Consider the following 20,225-nt stretch of genomic DNA (forward strand, 5'->3'; position numbering starts at 1 on the left):
TTTCGCGTATTAGGCAGTCTGTTCATGTAAATTTGAATATACGGTAGTTCGTTCAGTGAGGATTCTCATTCACTTTCAATATTGCTGTCACAAGTGATGTGTCATAGGGGAATTAGCTCATATGGTAGAGCGCTCGCTTCGCATGCGAGAGGTACCGGGATCGATGCCCGGATTCTCCAACATTCTGTATTATTGCGTATAGCGGTCGATCATTTGCATATCGTCAATCAAAGTGTCTGCATTAGCATAATAAATTAATTAGAATTATATTTAAGTCCTTCAACCAATGTATGTTGCATACCGCGCAAACAATTTATCCAATCCCTTTTGGAAAGGTCGGCAAACGCACTATATTTTAAAGGCGAAGTTGTAGATAAAGACGGTGTTCTTTCTTAAGTGATTCGATGATCCGCTGCTTAATGATCCGACGATAGCTTACAATGATTTCACTTACATTACTGATTTGATTCTCAACTTTCATAACCAAACGTAAGAATAGGACCCCGTGCTTCTTATCACAAAGTAGGCAGTCTGTTCACGTCAACTTGAATATAAGGTATTTCGTCCAGTGAAGACTCTCATTCAATTTCATTATTGCTGTCACAAGCCATATGTCATAGGGGATTAAGGTCATATGTTGTAACGCTAATTTGGTATGTTAGAGGTACCGGGATCGATACCCGGAATCTCCAACATTCTGCATTATTACGTTTAGTGTTCGATCATGTGCTTATCGTCAATTTAAATGTTTCCAATAGTATAAAAAATAACTACAATTATATTTAAGACATTCAACCAATGTATGTTGCATACCGCGCACACAATTTACCGATCCGTTTTGCAAACGTCTCCAAAGGCACTTTATGTTAAAGGCAAAGTTGAAAATAAATACAGCGTTCTTTCTTAAGTGACATGATGATCCGCTGTTGAATGATCCCACGATAGCTTACAGAGATTTTACTTACATTAATGATGTGATTCTCAATTTCATAACCAAACGTAAGAATAGGACCTCGTGACACTTTTCACGTATTAAGCAGTCTGTTCATGTAAATTTAAATATACGGTAGTTCGTCCAGTGAAGATTCTCATTCATTTTCAATATTGCTGTCACAAGTCATATGTCATAGGGGAATTAGCTCATAGGATAGACACTCGTTTCGCATGCCAGAGGTACCGGGATCGATGCCCGGATTCTCCAACATTCAGTATTATTACGTATAGCGGTCGATCATTTGCATATCGTCAATCAAAGTGTCTGCATTAGCATAATAAAATAATTAGAAATATATTTAAGTCCTTCAACCAATATATGTTGCATACTGCGCAAACAATTTACCCGATCCATTTTGCGAACGCCAACAAAGGCACTATATGTTGAAGGCGAAGTTGTAGATAAAAACGGTGTTCTTTCTTAAGTGATTTGATGATCCGCTGCTGAATGATCCGACGATTCCTTACAATAATTTCACTTAAGTTAATTATGTGATTCTCGACTATCATGTCCAATCGTAAAAATAGGACTGCGTGTTTCTTGTCACATAATAGGCAGTCTGTTCACGCAAATTTGAATATACGGTAGTTCGTCCAGTGAAGATAATCATTCAATTTCCTTATTGCTGTCACAATTATATGTCATTAAGGAATTAGCTCATAGGGTAGAGCGCTCGCTTCGCATGCGAGAGGTACCGGGATGGATTCCCGGATTCTCCAACATTGTTTTATATTGCATATAGTGGTCGATCATGCGGATATGATCAATCCAAGTGCTTCCAATAGTATAATAAAATAGTTACAAATATATTTAAGACCTTCAACAAATGTATGTTGCATACCGCGCAGACAATTTACCCGATCCATTTTGCAAACGTCGGCAAAGGCACTATATGTTAAGGGCGAATTTGTAGATCAAGACAGTGCTTCTTTCTTAAGTGATTCGATGATCCACTGCTGATTGATCCGACGTTATCTTATAATGATTTCACATAAATTAATGATGTGATATTCAACTTTCGTATTCAATCGTAAAAATAGGACTGCATGTTTCTTGTCACATAATAGGCAGTCTGTTCACGTAAATTTGAATATACAGTAGTTCGTCCAGGGAAGATTCTCATTCAATTTCCTTATATTTGTCACAAGTCATATGTCATTGGGGAATTAGCTCATAGGGTAGAGCGCTCGCTTCGCATGCGAGAGGTGCCGGGATCGATGCCCGGATTCTCCAACATTCTGAATTATTGCATATAATGGTCGATCATGACCATATCGTCAATCAAGGTGTCTGCATTAGTATAATAAAATAATTAAATATATATTTAAGTCCTTCAACCAATATATGTTGCATACCGCGCAGACAATTTAGCTAGTCCATTGTGCAAACGTAGGTAAAGGCACTATACGTTGAAGGCGAAGGTGTACATAAAGACGGTGTTCTTTCTTAAGTGATTCGATGATCCGCTGCTGAATGATCCGACGATTCCTTACAATAATTTCACTTAAGTTAATGATGTGATTCTCAACTATCATGTCCAATTGTAAAAATAGGACCGCGTGTTTCTTGTCACATAATAGGCAGTTTGTTCACGCAAATTTGAAAATACAGTAGTTCGTCCAGTGAAGATTCTCATTCAATTTCCTTATTGCTGTCACAAGTTATATGTCATTGGGGAATTAGCTCATAGGGTAGAGCGCTCGCTTCGCATGCAAGAGGTACCGGGATTGATTCCCGGATTCTCGAACATTGTTTATTATTGCATATAGTGGTCGATCATGTGGATATGATCAATCCAAGTGCTTCCAATAGTATAATAAAATAGTTACAAATATATTTAAGACCTTCAACAAATGTATGTTGCATACCACGCAGACAATTTACCCGATCCATTTTGCAAACGTCGGCAAAGGCACTATATATTAAAGGCGAATTTGTAAATAAAGACAGTGCTTCTTTCTTAAGTGATTCGATGATCCACTGCTGAGTGATCCGACGTTATCTTATAATGATTTCACATAAATTAATGATGTGATATTCAAATTTCGTATTCAATCATAAAAATAGGACCGCATGTTTCTTGTCACATAATAAGCAGTCTGTTCACGTAAATTTGAATATACAGTAGTTCGTCCAGGAAAGATTCTCATCCAATTTCCTTATATTTGTCACAAGTCATATGTCATTGGTGAATTAGCTCATAGGGTAGAGCGCTCGCTTCGCATGCCAGAGGTACCGGGATCGAAGCCCGGATTCTCCAACATTCTGTATTATTACGTATAGCGGTCGATCATTTGCATATCGTTAATCCAAGTGTTTCCAATTCTATAATAAAATAATAACAAATATATTTAACCCCTTTAACGATTTTATGTTCCATACCGCGCAGACAATTTATCCAATCCCTTTTGGAAAGGTCGGCAAACGCACTATATTTTAAAGGCGAAGTTGTAGATAAAGACGGTGGTCTTTCTTAAGTGATTCGATGATCCGTTGCTTAATGATCCGACGATAGCTTACAATGATTTCACTTACACTACTGATTTGATTCTCAACTTTCATAACCAAACGTAAGAATAGGACCCCGTGCTTCTTATCACATAGTAGGCATTCTGTTCACGTCAACTTGAATATAAGGTAGTTCGTCCAGTGAAGACTCTCATTCAATTTCATTATTGCTGTCACAAGCCATATGTCATAGGGGATTAAGCTCATATGTTGTAGCGTAATTGGGTATGTTAGAGGTACCGGGATCGATACCCGGATTCTCCAACATTGTGCATTATTACGTATAGTGTTTTACCATGTGCTTATCGTTACTTCAAATGTTTCCAAAAGTATAAAAAATAACTACAATTATATTTAAGACATTCAACCAATGTATGTTGCATACCACGCACACAACTTGCCGATCCGTTTTGAAAACGTCTCTAAAGGCACTTTATGTTAAAGGCAAAGTTGAAAATAAAGACAGCGTTCTTTCTTAAGTGAAATGATGATCCGCTGTTGAATGATCCCAGGGTAGCTTACAGTGATTTTACCTACATTAATTATGTGATTCTTAACTTTCATAACCAAACGTAAGCATGGGACCTCGTGGCTTTTTTCACATATTAGGCACTCTGTTCATGTAAAATTGAATATACGGAGTTCGTCCAGATAAGACTCTCATTCATATTCAATATTGCTGTCACAAGAAAGATGTCATAGGGGAATTAGCTCATATGGTAGAGCGCTCCCTTCGCATGTGAGAGGTTCCGGGATCGATGCCCGGATTCTCCAACAATGTATATTATTGCGTATAGTGCTCGATCATGTGCATACTATAAATATATCTAAGTCCTTCAACCAATATATGTTGCACACCGCGCAGATAATATAGCCAATCCATTGTGCAAACGTCGGTAATGGCAGTATACGTTAAAGGCGAAGTTGTAAATAAAGACGGTGGTCTTTCTTAAGTGATTCGATGATCCGCTGCTGAATGATCCGACGATTGCTTACAATAATTTCACTTAAACTTATGATGTGACTCTCGACTTTCATGTCCAATCGTAAAAATAGAACCGCGTGTTTCTTGTCACATAATAGGCAGTCTGTTCACGTAAACTTGAATATACGGAAGTTTGTCTAGTGAAGATTCTCATTCAATTTCCTTATTCCTGTCACAAGTCATATGTCATAGGGGAATTAGCTCATATGGTAGAGCGTTCGCTTCGCATGCGAGAGGTACCGGGATCGATGCCCGGATTATCCAACATTCTGTATTATTGCGTACAGCGGTGGATCATTTGCATATCGTCAATCAAAGTGTCTGCATTAGCATAATAAAATAATTAGAAATATATTTAAGTCCTTCAACCAATGTATGTTGCATACCGCGCAGATAATTTAGCCAATCCATTGTGCCAACGTCGGTAAATGCAGTATACGTTAAAGGCGAAGTTGTAAATAAAGACGGTGGTCTTTCTTAAGTGATTCTATGATCCGCTGCTGAATGACCCGACGATTGCTTACAATAATTTCACCTAAATTAATGATGTGATTCTCGACTTTCATGACCAATCGTAAAAATAGGACGGTATGTTTCTTGAAACATAATAAGCAGTCTGTTCACGTAAATTTGAATATACGGTAGTTCGTCCAGTGAAGATTCCCATTCAATTTCCTTATTGCTGTCACAAGTTATATGTCATTGGAGAATTAGCTCATCGGGTAGAGCGCTCGCTTCGCATGCGAGAGGTACCGGGATGGACTCCCGGATTCTCCAACATTGTTTATTATTGCATATAGTGGTCGATCATGTGGATATGATCAATCCAAGTGATTCGAATATTATTATAAAACTAGCCGGGAAACCCGGCGTTGAAACGCCGGGGTAAGCCACAAATTAAGGTGTGACCCGCCATTGAACACTATGTGGAGTGCTTAATAAGAGCCGTAAACTATACTACACGGTCAGGTGGAGCGCTTTAGTACAGGTACGCAGCATGTCGTTAATCGAGTAAAGCGCACACAACACTATAGTGTTTCGGCTGTAGTGTATTTTTGAAAATATAACTCTACTGTAACTTTAGCCAAAATAAAAACACAATTTACAACCATTTGTTACCCCGTCATAGGAAAAACAATTGGTCAATTTTATTTTATTTTGCGAAATGAGTTTCAGTAAAGGTTAACAAATTAATTGTGACATTGGACTGAGCACTTAGTACAGGTAAATCGTGCGACACATGCGTTTAGGCTTAAGACCCTATTCAAAAAAACTATTGAAGCTTTGGTTTACAAAACACAGAATACACTCTGTTGAAACGCCGGGTTAAGCCACAAGTAGCTGTGTTACCCAGCAACACCAGATTGAGTGATTAATAAGAACCGTCAACTGTGCCACACATTCAGGTAAAGCGCTTTAGTACAGCCATATAGTGTGTAGAAAATCAAGTGAAGTGCACACAACTTTATGGTGTTTCCGGTGTAATATACTATTCAAAAAATAACTTTCAACAACTTAGGTAAAATAAAAACCCAGATTACAATTCAATGTTACCCCGTCATAGCGAAAGCAGCTGGCCAACCTTCTTTATTTTTCAGGGAATGTTCCCGGGAAAAGTTCAAAAAAATGTTAAGCTGAGCGCTTAGTATAGGTAAACAGTGTGTACTTTTTTTCTGTAAAAAACGTTATCATAACTTCGGTTAAACAGAAACACAGAAAACAGCCCGTTGTTACCACCGAACTAAGCGCTTAGTACATCTAGACTGTGTCGCACATGAGTATAGGCATAACACCATTTTTAAAAAAACTTTATCGCGACTTCAGTTTAAAAAAAATCAGGAAACTGCCTGTCGTTATCAAGTTCAGTTAAAAAAATATATACTCAGCAATTTTATTTTTCAGCATAAGCTTTCATAGCAGTAATAAAATTGGTAGCTGCCTATAACTGCATTTAGCTACTTTCACTTTTTAGCCAGAGGTAGAGCTGAAAGGAGCTAGATAGGTAGACCCAACTTCAACATAAAAATAAAGAACAATATACCAAACTGAATAAAAACTTTAAAAGAATAGGAATAAATAAAGATAGCTATAGCTAGCTGCCTCAAAATGTACGTTGTGTAGCTAGCCAAAAACTTAAAATTAGTTTGTTTAAGATTAAGAAAATGTGATGAAATATTCACCTTAACATGTGAAAACAAACTAAATAATCCTATAGGATAAAAAGTACTCAGAAGAAATAAGGAGGATTGAAAGGAAACCTACAAACTTCACACCATCACTTCCAAACCAAAATGGCCTTAGGGGTAGCATGTTTCCTCCCGTCGGCATGTTGAGGCCGCGAAGCACTTGGATTGGTCATTAGTGAAAATGGAGCCTCGTGATTGGTTTATTACAATGAGCGGCAAAGCAAGGCCGGTAAAAAAACGGGGTCTGCCGGGGATTCGAAATAAAGCTGCAGGGCCGCGGGGATTTTCGGCGGGTCTCGCTACTTGCTCCGCCATGTTGCGCAGAGACAGACAAAATACGGCTATTATTAAAGAGATAGTTACAAATATATTTAAGACCTTCAAAAATGTATGTTGCATACCGCGCAGACAATTTACCCGATCCATTTTGCAAACGTCGGCAAAGGCACTATATGTTAAAAGCGAATTTGTAGATAAAGACAGTGCTTCTTTCTTAAGTGATTCGATGATCCACAGCTGAGTGATCCGACGTTATCTTATAATGATTTCACATAAATTAATGATGTGATATTCAACTTTCATATTCAATCGTAAAAATAGGACCGCATGTTTCTTGTCACATAATAGGCAGTCTGTTCACGTAAATTTGAATATACAGTGGTTCGTCCAGGGAAGATTCTCATTCAATTTCCTTATATTTGTCACAAGTCATATGTCATAGGGGAATTAGCTCATAGGGTAGAGCGCTCACTTTGCATGCCAGAGGTACCGGGATCGATGCCCGGATTCTCCAACATTCTGTATTATTGCATATAATATTGCTGTCACAAGTCATATGTCATTGGGGAATTAGCTCATAGGGTAGAGCGCTCGCTTCGCATGCGAGAGGTGCCGGGATCGATGCCCGGATTCTCCAACATTCTGAATTATTGCATATAATGGTCGATCATGACCATATCGTCAATCAAGGTGTCTGCATTAGTATAATAAAATAATTAAATATATATTTAAGTCCTTCAACCAATATATGTTGCATACCGCGCAGACAATTTAGCTAGTCCATTGTGCAAACGTAGGTAAAGGCACTATACGTTGAAGGCGAAGGTGTACATAAAGACGGTGTTCTTTCTTAAGTGATTCGATGATCCGCTGCTGAATGATCCGACGATTCCTTAAAGTAATTTCACTTGAGTTAATGATTTGATCCTCGACTATCATGTCCAATCGTAAAAAAAGGACCGCGTGTTTCTTGTCACATAATAGGCAGTCTGCTCACGTAAATTTGAATATACGGTAGTTCGTCCAGTGAAGATTCTCATTCAATTTCCTTTTTATTGGCACAAGACATATGTCATAGGGAAATTAGTTCAATTGGTAGAGCGCTAGCTTCGCATGCGAGAGGTACCGGATCGATGCCCGGATTCTCCAAATTCTGAATTATTGCATATAATTGTTGATAATGTGCATATCGTCAATCAAAATGTCTGCAATAGTATAATAAAATAATTATAAATATACTTAAGCCCTTCAACCAATGTATGTTGCATACCGCGCAGGCAATTTACCCAATCCATTTTGCAAACATCGGTAAAGGCACTATACGTTGAAGGCAAAGGTGTACATAAAGACGGTGTTCTTTCTTAAGTGATTCGATGATCCGCTGCTGAATGATCCGACGATTCCTTAAAGTAATTTCACTTGAGTTAATGATTTGATCCTCGACTATCATGTCCAATCGTAAAAAAAGAACCGCGTGTTTCTTGTCACATAATAGGCAGTCTGCTCACGTAAATTTGAATATACGGTAGTTCGTCCAGTGAAGATTCTCATTCAATTTCCTTTTTATTGGCACAAGACATATGTCATAGGGAAATTAGTTCAATTGGTGGAGCGCTAGCTTCGCATGCGAGAGGTACCGGATCGATGCCCGGATTCTCCAAATTCTGAATTATTGCATATAATTGTTGATAATGTGCATATCGTCAATCAAAATATCTGCAATAGTATAATAAAATAATTATAAATATACTTAAGCCCTTCAACCAATGTATGTTGCATACCGCGCAGGCAATTTACCCAATCCATTTTGCAAACATCGGTAAAGGCACTATACGTTAAAGGCGAAGGTCTAGATAAAAACGGTGTTCTTTCTTAAGTGATTCGATGATCCGCTGCTGAATGATCCGACGATTGCTTACAATAATTTCAGTTAAGTTAATGATGTCATTCCCGACTTTCATGTCCAATCGTAAAAATAGGACCGCGTGTTTCTTGTCACATAAAAGGCAGTCTGTTTACATAAAATTGAATATAAGAATATAAGGTAGTTCGTCGAGTGAAGATTCTCATTCAATTTCATTATTGCTGTCACAAGCCATAAGCTCATATGTTGTAGCGCTAATTTGGTATGTTAGAAGTACCGGGATCGATACCCGGATTCCCCAAAATTCTGCATTATTACGTATAGTGCTTGACCATGTGCTTATATAGACGGATATATGAAGACGGTGGTCTTTCTTAAGTGTTTCGATGATCCGCTGTTGAATGATCCAACGATTGCTTACAATAATTTCACTTAAATTAATGATGTGATTCTCAACTTACATGTCCAATCGTAAAAATAGGACCGCGTGTTTCTTGTCACGTAATAGGCAGTGTGTTCACGTAAATTTGAATATACGGAAGTTCGTCTAGTGAAGATTCTCATTCTATTGCTGTAACAAGTCATATGTCATAGGGGAATTAGCTCATATGGTAGAGCGCTCGCTTCGCATGCGAGAGGTACCGGGATCGATGCCCAAATTCTCCAACATTCTGAATTATTGCATATAGTGGTTGATAATGTGCATGTCGTCAATCAAAATGTCTGCAATAGTATAATAAAATAATTATAAATATATTTAAGTCCTTCAATCAATGTATGTTGCATACCGCGCAGACAATTTCCCAATCCGTTTTGCAAACATCGGTAAAGGCACTATACGTTAAAGACGAAGTTGTAGATAAAGACGGTGTTCTTTTTTAAGTGATTCGATGAGTCGCTGCTGAATGATCCGACGATTGCTTACAATAATTTCACTTAAATTAATTATGTGATTCTCGACTTTCATGTCCAATCGCAAAAATAGGACCGCGTAATTCTTGTCACATAATAGGCAGTCTGTTCACGTATGTTTGAATATACGGTAGTTCCTCCAGTGAAGATTGTCATTCAATTTCCTTATTGCTGTCACAAGTCATATGTCATAGGGAAGTTAGCCCATATTGTAGAGCGCTCGCTTGGCATCTGAGAAGTATCGGCATCGATGCCCGGATTCTCCAACACTTGGTATTTTTGCGTATAGTGGTCGATCATGTGCATATCGTCAATCAAAGTGTCTGTATTAGTATGATAAGACAATTAGAAATATGTGTAAGTGCTTCAATCAATGTATGTTGCATACCGCGCAGGCAATTTACCCAATCCATTTTGCAAACATCGGTAAAGGCACTATATGTTAAAGGCGAAATTGTAGATGAAGACGGTGTTCTTTCTTAAGTGATTTAATGATCCGATGCTGAATGATCCAACGATTGCTTACAATAATTTCACTTACAATAATGATGGGATTCTCAACTTTCATAGCATTCTGTATTATTGCGTATAGTGATGGATCATGGACATATCGTCAATCAAAGTGATTCAATGATCCGCTGCTGAATGATCCGACGATTGCTTACAATAATTTCACTTACAATAATGATGGGATTCTCAACTTTCATAGCATTCTGTATTATTGCGTATAGTGATGGATCATGGACATATCGTCAATCAAAGTGTCTGCAATATTATAATAAAGTAATTACAAATATATTTAAGTCCTTCAACCAATGTATGTTGCATATCGCGCAGACAAATTACCCAATCCATTTTGCAAACGTCGGTAAAGGAAGTATACGTTAAAGGCGAAGTTGTACATAAAGACGGTGGTCTTTCTTAAGTGATTCGATGATCCGCTGCTGAATGATCCGACGATTGCTTACAATAATTTCACTTAAATTAATGATGGGATTCTCAACTTTCGTACCCAAACGTAAGAATTGGACCACGTGTTTCTTGCCACATAATAGGCCGTGTTTTCACGTAAATTTGAATATACGGTAGTTCGTCCAGTGAAGATTCTCATTCAATTTCCTTATTGCCGTCAGAAGTCATATGTCACAGGGAATTTGCTCATATGGTAGAGCGCTCGCTTTGCATGCGAGAGGTACCGGATCAATGCCCGGATTCTACAACACTCTGTATTACTGCATATGTTGGTTGATAATGTGCATATCGTTAATCAAAAAGTCTGCAATAGTATAATAAAATAATTATAAATATATTTAAGTCCTTCAACCAATGTATGTTGCATACAGCGCAGACAAATTACCCAATCCATTTTGCGAACATCTATAAAGGCACTATGTGTTAAAGGCGAAGTTGCAGATAAAGACGGTGTTCTTTTTTAAGTGACTCGATGATCCTCTGCGGAATGATCCGAGGATTGCTTACAATAATTTCACTTGAATTAATGATGTGATTCTCGACTTTCATGTCCAATCGTAAAAATAGGATCGCGTGTTTCTTGTCACATAATAGGCAGTCTCTTCACGTAAATTTGAATATATGGAAGTTCGTCTAGCGAAGATTCTTATTCAATTTCCTTATTGCTGTAACAAGTCATATGTCATAGGAGAATTAGCTCATATGGTAGAACGCTCGCTTCGCTTGCGAGAGGTACCGGGATCGATGCCCGGATTCTCCAACAATGTTTATTATTGCGTATAGTGGCCGATCATGTGCATATTATAAATATATTTAAGTCCTTTAACCAATATACATTGCATACCACGCAGACAATTTACCCAAATCCATTTTGGAAACGTCGGTAAAGGTCCTATACGTTAAAGGCGAAGTTGTGGATAAAGACGTTGTTCTTTCTTAAGTGATTCAATGATCCGCTGCTGAATGATCCGACGATTGCTTACAATAATTTCACTTACAATAATGATGGGATTCTTAACTTTCGTACCCAAACGTAAGAATTGCACCATGTGTTTGTTGCCACATAATAGGCCGTGTTTTCACGTAAATTTGAATATACGGTAGTTCGTCCAGTGAAGATTCTCATTCAATTTGCTTATTGCTGTAATAAGTCATATGTCATAGGGAAGTTAGCCCATATTGTAGAGCGCTCGCTTGGCATCTGAGAAGTATCGGCATCGATGCCCGGATTCTCCAACACTTGGTATTTTTGCGTATAGTGGTCGATCATGTGCATATCGTCAATCAAAGTGTCTGTATTAGTATGATAATACAATTAGAAATATGTTTTAGTCCTTCAACCAATGTATGTTGCATACCGCGCAGACAATTTACCCAATCCATTTTGCACACATCGGTAAAGGCACTATATGTTAAAGGCGAAGTTGTAGATGAAGATGGTGTTCTTTTTTAAGTGATTTGATGATCCGATGCTGAATGATCCAACGATTGCTTACAATAACTTTACTTACATTAATGATGGAATTCTCAACTTTCATAGCATTCTGTATTTTTGCGTATAGTGATGGATCATGGACATATCGTCAATCAAAGTGATTCAATGATCTGCTGCTGAATGATCCGACGATTGCTTACAATAATTTCACTAACAATAATGATGGGATTCTCAACTTTCATAGCATTCTGTATTATTGCGTATAGTGATGGATCATGGACATATCGTCAATCAAAGTGTCTGCAATATTATAATAAAGTAATTACAAATATATTTAAGTCCTTCAACCAATATACATTGCATACCACGCAGACAATTTACCCAAATCCATTTTGGAAACGTCGGTAAAGGTCCTATAAGTTAAAGGCGAAGTTGTGGATAAAGACGTTGTTCTTTCTTAAGTGATTCAATGATCCGCTGCTGAATGATCCGACGATTGCTTACAATAATTTCACTTAAATTAATGATGGGATTCTCAACTTTCGTACCCAAACGTAAGAATTGGACCACGTTTTTCTTGCCACATAATAGGCCGTGTTTTCACGTAAATTTGAATATACGGTAGTTCGTCCAGTGAAGATTCTCATTCAATTTGCTTATTGCTGTAACAAGTCATATGTCATAGGGAAGTTAGCCCATATTGTAGAGCGCTCGCTTGGCATCTGAGAAGTATCGGCATCGATGCCAAGATTCTCCAACACTTGGTATTTTTGCGTATAGTGGTCGATCATGTGCATATCGTCAATCAAAGTGTCTGTATTAGTATGATAATACAATTAGAAATATGTTTAAGTCCTTCAACCAATGTATGTTGCATACCGCGCAGGCAATTTACCCAATCCATTTTGCACACATCGGTAAAGGCACTGTATGTTAAAGGCGAAGTTGTAGATGAAGATGGTGTTCTTTTTTAAGTGATTTGATGATCCGATGCTGAATGATCCAACGATTGCTTACAATAACTTTACTTACATTAATGATGGAATTCTCAACTTTCATAGCATTCTGTATTTTTGCGTATAGTGATGGATCATGGACATATCGTCAATCAAAGTGATTCAATGATCCGCTGCTGAATGATCCGACGATTGCTTACAATAATTTCACTTACAATAATGATGGGATTCTCAACTTTCATAGCATTCTGTATTATTGCGTATAGTGATGGATCATGGACATATCGTCAATCAAAGTGTCTGCAATATTATAATAAAGTAATTACAAATATATTTAAGTCCTTCAACCAATGTATGTTGCATATCGCGCAGACAAATTACCCAATTCATTTTGCAAACGTCGGTAAAGGAAGTATACGTTAAAGGCGAAGTTGTACATAAAGACGGTGGTCTTTCTTAAGTGATTCGATGATCCGCTGCTGAATGATCCGACGATTGCTTACAATAATTTCACTTAAATTAATGATGGGATTCTCAACTTTCGTACCCAAACGTAAGAATTAGACCACGTGTTTCTTGCCACATAATAGGCCGTGTTTTCACGTAAATTTGAATATACGGTAGTTCGTCCAGTGAAGATTCTCATTCAATTTCCTTATTGCCGTCAGAAGTCATATGTCACAGGGAATTTGCTCATATGGTAGAGCGCTCGCTTTGCATGCGAGAGGTACCGGATCAATGCCCGGATTCCACAACACTCTGTATTACTGCATATGGTGGTTGATAATGTGCATATCGTTAATCAAAATGTCTGCAATAGTATAATAAAATAATTATAAATATATTTAAGTCCTTCAACCAATGTATGTTGCATACAGCGCAGACAAATTACCCAATCCATTTTGCGAACATCTATAAAGGCACTATGTGTTAAAGGCGAAGTTGCAGATAAAGACGGTGTTCTTTTTTAAGTGACTCGATGATCCTCTGCGGAATGATCCGAGGATTGCTTACAATAATTTCACTTGAATTAATGATGTGATTCTCGACTTTCATGTCCAATCGTAAAAATAGGATCGCGTGTTTCTTGTCACATAATAGGCAGTCTCTTCACGTAAATTTGAATATATGGAAGTTCGTCTAGCGAAGATTCTTATTCAATTTCCTTATTGCTGTAACAAGTCATATGTCATAGGAGAATTAGCTCATATGGTAGAACGCTCGCTTCGCTTGCGAGAGGTACCGGGATCGATGCCCGGATTCTCCAACAATGTTTATTATTGCGTATAGTGGCCGATCATGTGCATATTATAAATATATTTAAGTCCTTTAACCAATATACATTGCATACCACGCAGACAATTTACCCAAATCCATTTTGGAAACGTCGGTAAAGGTCCTATAAGTTAAAGGCGAAGTTGTGGATAAAGACGTTGTTCTTTCTTAAGTGATTCAATGATCCGCTGCTGAATGATCCGACGATTGCTTACAATAATTTCACTTACAATAATGATGGGATTCTTAACTTTCGTACCCAAACGTAAGAATTGCACCATGTGTTTGTTGCCACATAATAGGCCGTGTTTTCACGTAAATTTGAATATACGGTAGTTCGTCCAGTGAAGATTCTCATTCAATTTGCTTATTGCTGTAACAAGTCATATGTCATAGGGAAGTTAGCCCATATTGTAGAGCGCTCGCTTGGCATCTGAGAAGTATCGGCATCGATGCCCGGATTCTCCAACACTTGGTATTTTTGCGTATAGTGGTCGATCATGTGCATATCGTCAATCAAAGTGTCTGTATTAGTATGATAATACAATTAGAAATATGTTTAAGTCCTTCAACCAATGTATGTTGCATACCGCGCAGGCAATTTACCCAATCCATTTTGCACACATCGGTAAAGGCACTATATGTTAAAGGCGAAGTTGTAGATGAAGATGGTGTTCTTTTTTAAGTGATTTGATGATCCGATGCTGAATGATCCAACGATTGCTTACAATAACTTTACTTACATTAATGATGGAATTCTCAACTTTCATAGCATTCTGTATTTTTGCGTATAGTGATGGATCATGGACATATCGTCAATCAAAGTGATTCAATGATCCGCTGCTGAATGATCCGACGATTGCTTACAATAATTTCACTTACAATAATGATGGGATTCTCAACTTTCATAGCATTCTGTATTATTGCGTATAGTGATGGATCATGGACATATCGTCAATCAAAGTGTCTGCAATATTATAATAAAGTAATTACAAATATATTTAAGTCCTTCAACCAATGTATGTTGCATATCGCGCAGACAAATTACCCAATCCATTTTGCAAACGTCGGTAAAGAAAGTATACGTTAAAGGCGAAGTTGTACATAAAGACGGTGGTCTTTCTTAAGTGATTCGATGATCCGCTGCTGAATGATCCGACGATTGCTTACAATAATTTCACTTAAATTAATGATGGGATTCTCAACTTTCGTACCCAAACGTAAGAATTGGACCACGTGTTTCTTGCCACATAAAAGGCCGTGTTTTCACGTAAATTTGAATATACGGTAGTTCGTCCAGTGAAGATTCTCATTCAATTTCCTTATTGCCGTCAGAAGTCATATGTCACAGGGAATTTGCTCATATGGTAGAGCGCTCGCTTTGCATGCGAGAGGTACCGGATCAATGCCCGGATTCTACAACACTCTGTATTACTGCATATGGTGGTTGATAATGTGCATATCGTTAATCAAAATGTCTGCAATAGTATAATAAAATAATTATAAATATATTTAAGTCCTTCAACCAATGTATGTTGCATACAGCGCAGACAAATTACCCAATCCATTTTGCGAACATCTATAAAGGCACTATGTGTTAAAGGCGAAGTTGCAGATAAAGACGGTGTTCTTTTTTAAGTGACTCGATGATCCTCTGCGGAATGATCCGAGGATTGTTTACAATAATTTCACTTGAATTAATGATGGAATTCTCAACTTTCATAGCATTCTGTATTTTTGCGTATAGTGATGGATCATGGACATATCGTCAATCAAAGTGATTCAATGATCCGCTGCTGAATGATCCGACGATTGCTTACAATAATTTCACTTACAATAATGATGGGATTCTCAACTTTCATAGCATTCTGTATTATTGCGTATAGTGATGGATCATGGACATATCGTCAATCAAAGTGTCTGCAATATTATAATAAAGTAATTACAAATATATTTAAGTCCTTCAACCAATGTATGTTGCATATCGCGCAGACAAATTACCCAATCCATTTTGCAAACGTCGGTAAAGGAAGTATACGTTAAAGGCGAAGTTGTACATAAAGACGGTGGTCTTTCTTAAGTGATTCGATGATCCGCTGCTGAATGATCCGACGATAGCTTACAATAATTTCACTTAAATTAATGATGGGATTCTCAACTTTCGTACCCAAACGTAAGAATTGGACCACGTGTTTCTTGCCACATAATAGGCCGTGTTTTCACGTAAATTTGAATATACGGTAGTTCGTCCAGTGAAGATTCTCATTCAATTTCCTTATTGCCGTCAGAAGTCATATGTCACAGGGAATTTGCTCATATGGTAGAGCGCTCGCTTTGCATGCGAGAGGTACCGGATCAATGCCCGGATTCTACAACACTCTGTATTACTGCATATGGTGGTTGATAATGTGCATATCGTTAATCAAAATGTCTGCAATAGTATAATAAAATAATTATAAATATATTTAAGTCCTTCAACCAATGTATGTTGCATACAGCGCAGACAAATTACCCAATCCATTTTGCGAACATCTATAAAGGCACTATGTGTTAAAGGCGAAGTTGCAGATAAAGACGGTGTTCTTTTTTAAGTGACTCGATGATCCTCTGCGGAATGATCCGAGGATTGCTTACAATAATTTCACTTGAATTAATGATGTGATTCTCGACTTTCATGTCCAATCGTAAAAATAGGATCGAGTGTTTCTTGTCACATAATAGGCAGTCTCTTCACGTAAATTTGAATATATGGAAGTTCGTCTAGCGAAGATTCTTATTCAATTTCCTTATTGCTGTAACAAGTCATATGTCATAGGAGAATTAGCTCATATGGTAGAACGCTCGCTTCGCTTGCGAGAGGTACCGGGATCGATGCCCGGATTCTCCAACAATGTTTATTATTGCGTATAGTGACCGATCATGTGCATATTATAAATATATTTAAGTCCTTTAACCAATATACATTGCATACCACGCAGACAATTTACCCAAATCCATTTTGGAAACGTCGGTAAAGGTCCTATACGTTAAAGGCGAAGTTGTGGATAAAGACGTTGTTCTTTCTTAAGTGATTCAATGATCCGCTGCTGAATGATCCGACCATTGCTTACAATTATTTCACTTACATTACTGATGGGATTCTCAACTTTCGTACCCAAACGTAAGAATTGCACCACGTGTTCGTTGCCACATAATAGGCCGTGTTTTCACGTAAATTTGAATATACGGTAGTTCGTCCAGTGAAGATTCTCATTCAATTTCCTTATTGCTGTAGCAAGTCATATGTCATTGGAGAATTAGCTCATATGGTAGAGCGCTCGCCTCGCATGCGAGAGGTACTGGGATCGATGCCCGGCTTCTCCAACAATCTGTAATATTGCGTCTAGGTTCGTTCATGTGCATATCGTCAATCAAGGTGTCTGCATTAGTATATTAAAGTAATTACAAATATATTTTTTAGTCCTTCAACCAATGTATGTTGCATACGGCGCAGACAAGTTACCCAATCCGTTTTGCAAACATCGGTAAGGGCACTATATGTTAAACGCGAAGTTGCAGATAAAGACGGTGTTCTTTCTTAAGCGATTCAATGATCCGCTGCTGAATGATCCGACGATTGCTTACAATAATTTCACTTACATTAATGATGGGATTCTCAACTTTCGTACCCAAACGTAAGAATTGCACCACGTGTTTGTTGCCACATAATAGGCTGTGTTTTCACGTAAATTTGAAAATACGGTAGTTCGTCCAGTGAAGATTCTCATTCAATTTCCTTATTGCTGTGGCAAGTCATATGTCATAGGGGAATTAGCTCATATGGTAGAGCGCTCGCTTCGCATGCGAGAGGTGCTGGGATCGATGCCCGGCTTCTCCAACAATCTGTAATATTGCGTCTTGTGGTCGATCATGTGCATATCGTCAATCAAGGTGTCTGCATTAGTATATTAAAGTAATTACAAATATATTTTTTAGTCCTTCAACCAATGTATGTTGCATACGGCGCAGAAAATTTACCCAATCCGTTTTGCAAACATCGGTAAGGGCACTCTATGTTAAAGGCGAAGTTTCAGATAAAGACGGTGTTCTTTCTTAAGTGATTCGATGATCCGCTGCTTAATGATCTGACGAAAGCTTACAATGATTTCACTTACATTACTGATGCGATTCTCAACTTTCATAACTAAACGTAAGAATAGGAGCGCGTGTTTCTTATCACTTAGTAGGCAGTCTGTTCACGTCAATTTGAATATAAGGTAGTTCGTCGAGTGAAGATTCTTATTCAATTTCATTGTGGCTGTCACAAGCCATACGTCATAGGGGATTAAGCTCATATGTTGTACCGCTAATTTGATATGTTAGAAGTACCGGGATCGATACCCGGATTCCCCAAAATTCTGCATTATTACGTATAGTGCTTGACCATGTGCTTATATAGACGGATAGATGAAGACGGTGGTCTTTCTTAAGTGATTCGATGATCCGATGTTGAATGATCCAACGATTGCTTACAATAATTTCACTTAAATTAATGATGTGATTCTCGACTTTCATGTCCAATCGTAAAAATAGGACCGCGTGTTTCTTGTCACATAATAGGCAGTCTGTTCACGTATGTTTGAATATACGGTAGTTCCTCCAGTGAAGATTGTCATTCAATTTCCTTATTGCTGTCACAAGTCATATGTCATAGGGAAGTTAGCCCTTATTGTAGAGCGCTCGCTTGGCATCTGAGAAGTATCGGCATCGATGCCCAGATTCTCCAACACTTGGTATTTTTGCGTATAGTGGTCGATCATGTGCATATCGTCAATCAAAGTGTCTGTATTAGTATGATAATACAATTAGAAATATGTTTAAGTCCTTCAACCAATGTATGTTGCATACCGCGCAGGCAATTTACCCAATCCATTTTGCAAACGTCGGTAAAGGCCCTATACGTTAAAGGCGAAGTTGTGGATAAAGACGTTGTTCTTTCTTAAGTGATTCGATGATCCGATGTTGAATGATCCAACGATTGCTTACAATAATTTCACTTAAATTAATGATGTGATTCTCGGCTTTCATGTCCAATCGTAAAAATAGGACCGCGTGTTTCTTGTCACATAATAGGCAGTCTGTTCACGTATGTTTGAATATACGGTAGTTCCTCCAGTGAAGATTGTCATTCAATTTCCTTATTGCTGTCACAAGTCATATGTCATAGGGAAGTTAGCCCTTATTGTAGAGCGCTCGCTTGGCATCTGAGAAGTATCGGCATCGATGCGCAGATTCTCCAACACTTGGTATTTTTGCGTATAGTGGTCGATCATGTGCATATCGTCAATCAAAGTGTCTGTTTTAGTATGATAATACAATTAGAAATATGTTTAAGTCCTTCAACCAATGTATGTTGCATACCGCGCAGGCAATTTACCCAATCCATTTTGCAAGCATCGGTAAAGGCACTATATGTTAAAGGCGAACTGTAGATGAAGACTGTGTTCTTTCTTAAGTGATTTGATGATCCGATGCTGAATGATCCAACGATTGCTTACAATAATTTCACTTACATTAATGATGGGATTCTCAACTTTCATAGCATTCTGTATTATTGCCTATAGTGATGGATCATGGACATATTGTCAATCAAAGTGTCTGAAATATTATAATAAAGTAATTACAAATATATTTAAGTCCGTCAACCAATGTATGTTGCATATCGCGCAGACAAATTACCCAATCCATTTTGCAAACATCTATAAAGGCACTATATGTTAAACGCGAAGTTGCAGATAAAGACGGTGTTCTTTCTTAAGTGATTCGATGATCCGCTGCGGAATGATCTGACGATTGCTTACAAGAATTTCACTTACATTA

The 20,225-nt window shown here is 37.8% G+C and overlaps 1 non-coding gene across 1 annotated transcript; it reads left to right on the forward strand.

The window, feature by feature from the left end:
* Positions 1-106: 106 nt before the first annotated feature.
* On the forward strand, positions 107-179 carry Trnaa-cgc (transfer RNA alanine (anticodon CGC)). Its single transcript has one exon. It is a non-coding gene; the product is annotated as a tRNA-Ala (tRNA).
* Positions 180-20,225: the final 20,046 nt, after the last annotated feature.

The sequence above is a fragment of the Hydractinia symbiolongicarpus genome, chromosome 14 (assembly GCF_029227915.1).
Source record: "Hydractinia symbiolongicarpus strain clone_291-10 chromosome 14, HSymV2.1, whole genome shotgun sequence".
Taxonomy (NCBI): Eukaryota; Metazoa; Cnidaria; class Hydrozoa; order Anthoathecata; family Hydractiniidae; genus Hydractinia; species Hydractinia symbiolongicarpus.